This window comes from Euphorbia lathyris, chromosome 6 (genome assembly GCF_963576675.1).
Source record: "Euphorbia lathyris chromosome 6, ddEupLath1.1, whole genome shotgun sequence".
Taxonomy (NCBI): Eukaryota; Viridiplantae; Streptophyta; class Magnoliopsida; order Malpighiales; family Euphorbiaceae; genus Euphorbia; species Euphorbia lathyris.
In genome coordinates, this window is record NC_088915.1 from 14,831,614 (window position 1) to 14,840,004 (window position 8,391).

The window sequence follows — 8,391 nt, forward strand, 5'->3', positions numbered from 1 at the left end:
TAATTGGTCCCACCAAACAGCCGCATATTCAGTTAGTTCGGATACTACAAGTTTCACCTTCTTCTCCTCGGAATACTCATGTATGTCAAAGATTGTTTCAACCTTTCGTACCCAATCAAGATACGCCTCTGGGTCACTAGCTCCTCGAAAAGTAGGCATTTTAAGTTTGATAGCATTAAGATTACTATCTTTTCGATCGTTACCCCTTTTTCGGTATCCAAACTGCTCCTCCTCTTCAGACTCGGATAGTTCATCATCAAAATTCAATCTCCCGCGTCCTCCTTTCTTTTGGCTTGATTTCTTTTGGTTTGAAACCAAATCAGCCACAATAGCCCCTAACCTCTTCATCTCACCTACAATAGCTTGTTGCCATTCTTTAGAATCAACATCGTTAACGTTGTCCTTTTTAGGTTCGTTAGACATGACAAAATATATAAAGAATGAAAGAAAAGTGAAATCTAGTCTAAAGCAAGAAAAGAAGAAAAAGAAAGTAAAAGAAGTACCTCACAACCGATTCAATCACTCTTTTATATTATCTTGATAGATCACAAGGATTATCTCGGGTAATATAAATGCCAATGAAGCAAAAGAATGACAAAATAAAGTAGAGCAGAAACTAGAAGCAAAGAAGACTAATATTGTAACGATAACCAAAGTTTAGCACACTAAGAATAGAATAAAAGACGATTTTCGAAGAAGAGACAAATGTTTGAAAGAAATTTTAAGAATGTGTGTTTAGCATGCAAATTCTAGAAAACTTGTAACTTTAGTACAAACAATGAGCCGATTTTTTTTTTTTTTCTTTTTTTTTTCCTTTTTTTTTTCCTTTTTTTCCTCTTTTTTTTTCCTTTTTTTTTCTTTTTTTTTTCCTTTTTTTTTAAACTAGATTGGAATTGATTAACAAATTAAACTTGCACTAATGATTTAGCATGCAAAAAAAAATTGAAGAAATTCACACACATAAATGGGTTTGGCTAGTAAGAATAGAATCCAAAAATAATCAGTTCGCTACAACTAAGAACCTAAATAACTAGATGCAAAGATATGAGGAACTCGATCAATAATTAAAGACTCTAGATTGAGGTAATTTTTTTTTTTTTTTTAATTTCGACAAACAAAACAAAAACAACAAATTCCTTAAGAGCCAAAGCTCTGATACCAATTGATGTGATATTGGTTATGAAAAAGAGATAATAACCAAATCAACAAGTTTTCCCGATCTATCTTAAGGAATTAATAGAATCAAATAACAAACATAAATTGGTGATAACAAACAAATCCCAAAGAATTAAAGACAATGAAAGGAGATCTGACCTTACACCTTCGAATAATTAAATTGGAACCTGAGTGTTTGGCGATTCACAAGTACCTTACCAAAATACTTGTTCACGATCAAGATAATATTGCAAGAATGATGACCCGGTCTCTCAAGCTCACAATAAAGAATTCAATCCCGGATTGAAAATAATTCCCAAAGGAAAAGAAGAACTTTTGTTCATAAAAATATTGATTTCTGATTGATAAAAATAATGAAGAATACAAGCCTTTATATAGGCTACAAAATAAACCTAAACCTAAACTAAAAAGGAAGTTGAATCCTAGTGCACCAAGGTAAAAGAAATCCTAATTAGACAAGGAAAAACATTAAATTCGTTTTTGTCCTTTAGAGCCCAATTTCAGCCCACTAATTAACATTATTTGGGCCTTTTAATTAGCTAGAAATAAGCCCAATCAAACCTATAAGGTTATAGCATTAATTTTAATGAGTCCCAATGGGTTTTGCACATGCCAAACACATGCAAGTCCAAAGCTTCTCTTAAAATATGATCAACCTTTTTACATATCACTATTATGGGCTTGGGCTTGGATACAACACAAAAACACACCATCTTTAATGACTTCGCTAGAATTCATTCCTTGTTTAAAGAAGCTCAAGATGAGTCCATTAAGCATTTGTTGGTCTTTCTTTGCACGATTCTTCGTCATAGGTCCAATTGACAGCTCCAATGGATCCCTCATGCTTCTACTAGGCTCCTTAACTCCAAGCTCCTTTGTTCCATGCTCTTGTGCTTTTGATATCACATCAGAAATAATGAAAGTAGAAGATATATACAGCAAATAAGTCTATATTATTTTCACCATCTCCAAAGCCTTACCCACAAAAAGTTTATTTTATTTTATGTTATTTTTTTGTGTGCAGCTAAAGATGATGTTTATATTTGAATGTAAAAGAAAACTTAAATAATTAAATGAAAAACAAAATATTATATCTTCAAATATTTTTTTTTTGTAAAACCTTGAAAAATAAATACAATTTTCAATTGCTTGCACTTAATATAAAATTGAAACCTTTAGAAATTGTGAGATTTTTTTTTTGCGAGTTTCAGCTCCTTTTGATTTAATGGTTGTAACACGGTTTTTTTTTTTTTTTTTTTTTTTTTTTTTGCAATTTAGATATGTTAAATGTATCATGTTATATGTTAAATGTATCTTGTTATTTTTCTCTTGAAGTGAAACGAGGGTATCTTTCTAGTATAAAATATATGACATGATCTAAAATTATTGGTCTGGTATATTGATAACCTGGTATGCTAAGTCACATAATATAATTTCACTAATGATAGTTCGATTTTTTATTCCGCTTACTGTAAGACTTGTTCACGGGTCCAGTTATCCATCCGGTTCTTCTAGGCCGTGTTCAATATGCCGAGCTTGGACAAGAAAAATGACTTATTTACTGGTATAACCCGGGCCCCGGTAAAGCCCATATATATCTAGGGCGGACTTGAGTTATAGAAGAATAGTACTTGCTAACCTAATCCAGCTCGTCATATTAATATAATTATTAAATATTTATTTTTAAGTAGAATTAAATATTATTTCAACCATCGATGCAATTTTCTTATTTATCTGATATTGTCTTTCTATTATGCAAGATTTAGATTATATAGCTATCTCTTTTATTAGACGTTCAGCGAACCAGACCGCTCATACACTAGCTAGGGCAGCCGGGTCTATGTCTGTACGTAGTGAGTGAGACAGTTCTCCCACTTTTCTACTTGATGTTCTTTGTTCTGATTTAAGTTTAATATAAAGTTCTTTAGTTTCAAAAAAAAATATTATTTAATAAAATTATATATATTTTTTAGATGAACATATTTGGATTGACTTGTGATTTGATTTTTAAGCTCGAGTCCAGTCCCTCTAAAGCTAAGAAAATTAGGGAAATTTACACAGAAATTCACATTTAAAAACTTTTCTATGGAATCTAGTTCTATCCAAGTTCAAGTTACTTTCGATATGTTGTTCGAGATTTTATCTCGTTCTTCATTCAAAACTCTTGCAACTTGTAGACTCCTTTCTAAAAACTGCAATCGTCTCACTTACGAGTCGTCCTTCTTAAATCTTCATTCTCAAAGAACCAATAATTTATCAGGTTTTTTTCTTACAAACCATGAGAGGTAATAAAACTCCTGCTTCTTTTTTCTCTTATGAAAATCCAAATTTTCACATCTCTAAAGATTAAAGCTTCGTCCATACAAGGGATTTTGGTTTGTATTGAGGATAAGAGGATTCCTCGATACTATGTATGCAAGCCCACCACTAAAGAATGGGAATGTATTCCAAACCCTAAGACTAAATATTTCACGGAGTCCATAGCCATTAAGGTTTTAAAATCAAAGCCATTACATTACAAGATAGTGAGATTATCGCAACCAAAGCAACGTTTCTTCGGAAAATACAATTGTCTTCGATGTGAGATTTTTTATTCAATGGTCGGTAAATGGAGGCAGATTGAGCAAGTAAAATTGCCATATGATGATCAAATTTACAGTTGGATTCCAGCTATTTCTGTGTGTGGGAAGTTTCACTGGCTAACAATAAAAAAGAATATTTTGGCATTCGACATTGATGATGAAAAATATGATCTATTTTCATTTCCTTTCACTAACCGTTATGATAATGTTCGGTTGACGGATTATGAGGGGAAGCTTGGTGTAATAGGTAAATCAGGTGGCTTTTTTAATTTGTGGGTAATGGAGATTTATAAGAAAAAAGAATGGAGGAAAAGGATGAGAGTTAGTGTTGAAAAAGAGGAGATGCATACTTGTTATCCAATTGGTTTTTGTAATGCTGATGTTGCTTTGGTTGCGGGATATTATAACTTGTTTTGGTTGAAGTTTAAGAACGGAAATGGGATTCAAAAAGTGAGATTGGATAATCGTTTTATGCATCAAGGAGTTTTTCCATTTCGATCGGATTTCGAACGGTGTGATTTGAAGAATGAGGTGAGAAGAAACAAAGCAAAACCAAGTGAGGAGTACATAAATTACGTTCATAGTTATTTTAGTATTAGTCCTACATTAATTATTATGTTTGTGTTGCTTTTTTTACGGTCCGTTTTGTTTTAGACTTATAGATTCTATTTTCTCCTAAATGGTACTGTAATCTCAGAAATAGCAGCCCATTTAGAATCAGTGGTTTGTTTATCAATTTTAATTCATCTTTTAATTTCGATTTTGATTTCACCCAAGACTAAAAAAACACTAAATTATGTGCATAGATAAAAGGCTCCAGGTAATTAAAGGGTGTTGTTAAACCCAGCCCCATTTTCCCACCCTAAGCCCCGTGAAAGGACGAAAATGCCCTTTCATGGGTTTTGGGAGGGGAAAAGCTATTTTTTTTGCGAAATCGACACGCGGGCGTGTGGCCATCACGCCTCACCTCGCGGTCGGACGTGATAGCCCCACGCCTCACCGCGTGGTCGGCCGTGACAGGCACATGCCCCACCTTACGGTCGGGCGTGTGGCTGTCACGACCGACCACGCGGTGAGGCGTGGTGCTATCACGTCCGACCGCGAGGTGAGGCGTGATGGCCACACGCCCGCATGTCGATTCCGCAAAAAAAAAATAGCTTTTCCCCTCCCAAAAACCCGTAAATAGTCTGTTAAACACGTAAATAGTCCGTTAAACCCGTAAATATGCGGTTAAACCCGTAAATAGTCCGTTAAACCCGTAAATATACGGTTAAACCCGTAACTACAGAATTGTACTTAAAACCAAAAATAATATAAGTTAATTAATAAATATTATTAATCACAACATATAAAACTAATATAATCTAGTCCAAGCCTCTCTCCTTTCAGCAAATAAATTCTCCAAATGACGAACACTCTGATGAGAAAATAATCGCCATTGGGTGGCAATGGGAGGCACTGGAAACGAAGGATGTAAATAAAGACGTATGTAGTGACGATAACTCCCCAAATGACAAATCACAATCTCTCGCTCAGGTGGTCTTCCATCGTCCGAACGCATTGGCAGTATAGTGCAACATCCTAATTGTTCTGTAGTAAAAAGGAAAATTACTGCGTTCAATACAGATGCAGCAGCAAATAAGTCATCCGGACTCACCATCCAGTGGGACTCACCACAACCCGCTCCTGCCCATTTAATACGTGTGAGGGCAGCATCAAACCCGTTCCCGTACACTGGCACATACAGATCACGGTTTGCCCGGATCTCATTCTCTATGAGCACTCTCATCAGCTTCCACTCCTCTTGGTTATAGGTGATTGCATCGGCTAAAACACGAAATCCACAGTTACCATCCGCTACAACATCATGGTATCCAGTAATAAATGGTACAATGAGACCTTGAACCCGATGTAAATGGTGGTAACTGGCGATATCCGCATCAAATCCGACTGAAAATATTAATATATGAAATTTATCAATAAAAATATATTTACTTTAACTTCAACATATATATAAATGAAATAAAATATACCTGGCATCTGGCTGTTATGCACAGATGAGGATGAAGAACGTCCTCGACTACGACTACTCCTCGAACCCGAGGACCGTGCTCGACCTCGTGGTGACTGATTGTACTCCCATGCACTCGGATTTCGTTTTGTTGATGAATTTCCCATTGGTCTACCCCTAACAGTGTCTTTGACCTCATGTTCTTTAAAGCCACTTTGTTCCGGGTTTATCTGATCATGAATCATCATCGATATGCTACGCACCATTGAAGGATCTAATTTTTCAACCTTTTCCACAAGAGATTGAAAAAATCGGTGATCCTCAGACCCGTCAGCATATACTGGAGCAGTAACTGGTATGTCACTCAACCCTTCAAACGCAAGAGATCTCCAAAAAGGATGGATGCGGTCAACACGGACCGATTCATTTGTGTCAATATATGTTTTCAGCTCACATGCACACGGAATGCCATGAGTCATGGGCAACACGCATCCGCATTCAGTTACCACATCCATACTCAATGCGTGCATACGCTTGAGCTCATCATTTAGTACAGCCAAATAGTAATGTGAAACGTGTAAGTCGAGATACGTGAAAGGTTCTCCACAGTGATTCACCACGGATCTTCTTCTCGAGTCCTCGAGTGAGTATCTGATTATATATGACGGATTATAAAACTAATGTATTAAACCTTAAAAGATTAAAGAAAATAACAGAATAAATGTCTTACTTGATCGCCTCGATCTGAGCCTCAATGTCCTTGTGCACCTTCGCCCACACTGTATCAAGTGCACCAGTAGATGAGTTCAACCACTGTTTCAACTGTGCATGTGAACTCTCCACTCGACAGGTTGTGGTGTTTCCTAAGTGCAACACCTTGTTCGTCCATGCTCGACAAAACTTCTCTTTATGCACTAGCCACGTGGTCTCCACGTACTGAATCACACCAGGCCAGTTGCCAGTAGTATTCTTCATAGCTACCACTGCCGCCTCATATTCAGCTTCTGTCGGAGCTTCAATAATATGTTTCCATTTGGAATTTTTAAAAATTTCACCAAACTTCTTCATTCCACTCAACTTGCCAACTCTATCCTCCACATCTTTATTAATATGCCATGTGCACAATAAATGATGAGAATGAGGAAATAACCTCACGAACCGGCCGCATCAGTCCTAACTCCCGGTCTGTAGCAATGACTGCAGGATGCACAGCAGGTTGGAGCAAAAGCTTCAATTTTTGTAACACCCACATGTAACTACCCTCGGTTTCATCCTTCATGATTGCATAGGCGATCAAAAAGTTTTTGTTAGAAGGCGTCATACCAATGATTTCGAAGAATGGCATCTTATACTTGTTTGTTTTATATGTTGAATCCATACCAACAAACAAGTAATAAGATCGGAACAGTGTGATCGATGTTGGATGTGCCATAAATAAGTGAGTCATGACATTGCTGCCTGGCACCGCTTGCGTCCAATGTACATAGTCCTTATCTATAGCAAGCCGATAAAACTGACCGATTACATCCCGACCCTCAAAGCTCTCAGTCCTGATTTTCTCCCTGTAGTTGTAGATATGCCTTTGTGTCGGGCAATCCTCCGGATGTTTTTCTTTGATTGCAGCAAAAATAGCACAAGGCTTAGCTTGAGCTGAACTCATTTCACGAACGAGTTTTTTGGAAGCCGGGCTTAGTCCGCTCATCTGTCTGTAGCCCTGACGATATACAGCCAACTGATGACAGTGTTGTCCTCTATCTCCAGGAATCCCATTCACCACCCAACCGCTCAATTCGCCGATTTCAATAACCTTTATCTGAAATTTGCACCCACGGTACTTTGTTTTTGTATTCTTCCGTAGTATAACATCCACATCCATATCCTTTTTCCTTTTATAATTCTTAACACCACGAGCACATTTAACCAATATCCACTTTGACTTGCGCCCCGTCTTGTGCGACGCTGTTGTTAACTCAAACCCGATCCCAATTGCTGTCTGTTTCGCCCAGTTAACAGCTTCATGATATGTTTGAAATGTTTGTTTGGGAAAAAAATGCGAGCTGTAATCTATGCCGTTTCCGCCAAATTCTTCCCACGAAACCTCCTGTAAATGATTAATAACGAACATTTTGTATTAGAACGTCACATTTCTATAGCGTTTCGGTGTCTAAACTCGGATACAGCCACAAATATGCTCGGGCGTATGAACATCACGTCCCATCTCATGGTGGGGCGTATGAACATCACGCCCCACCTCATGGTGGGGCGTGTGGCTATCACGCCCCACCACATGGTGGGACGTGATGCTCATACGCCCCACCATGAGGTGGGGCGTGATGTTCATACGCCCGCGTGCCGAACCAGAATTTTTTTTAACAATTCAAATTACAGAAATGCAAGGAAGTTAAATCGGGAACATACATCGACTTCGGACGTAGCACCACTCCCGTCTACTCTCGGTGATAACGGATTGTCTTCCATCAAACTTTTTATCTTTGATTCGGATCAAATGAGTTTGAGAGAGTTTGGGAGGGATTCAAATTTTCAGTTTTTGTTCAAAGGACGGTTAAGTCTTTTTTCGGGGCTGGAAGTGTGAAAATGGGGCTGGGTTTAGTAACCCACTAA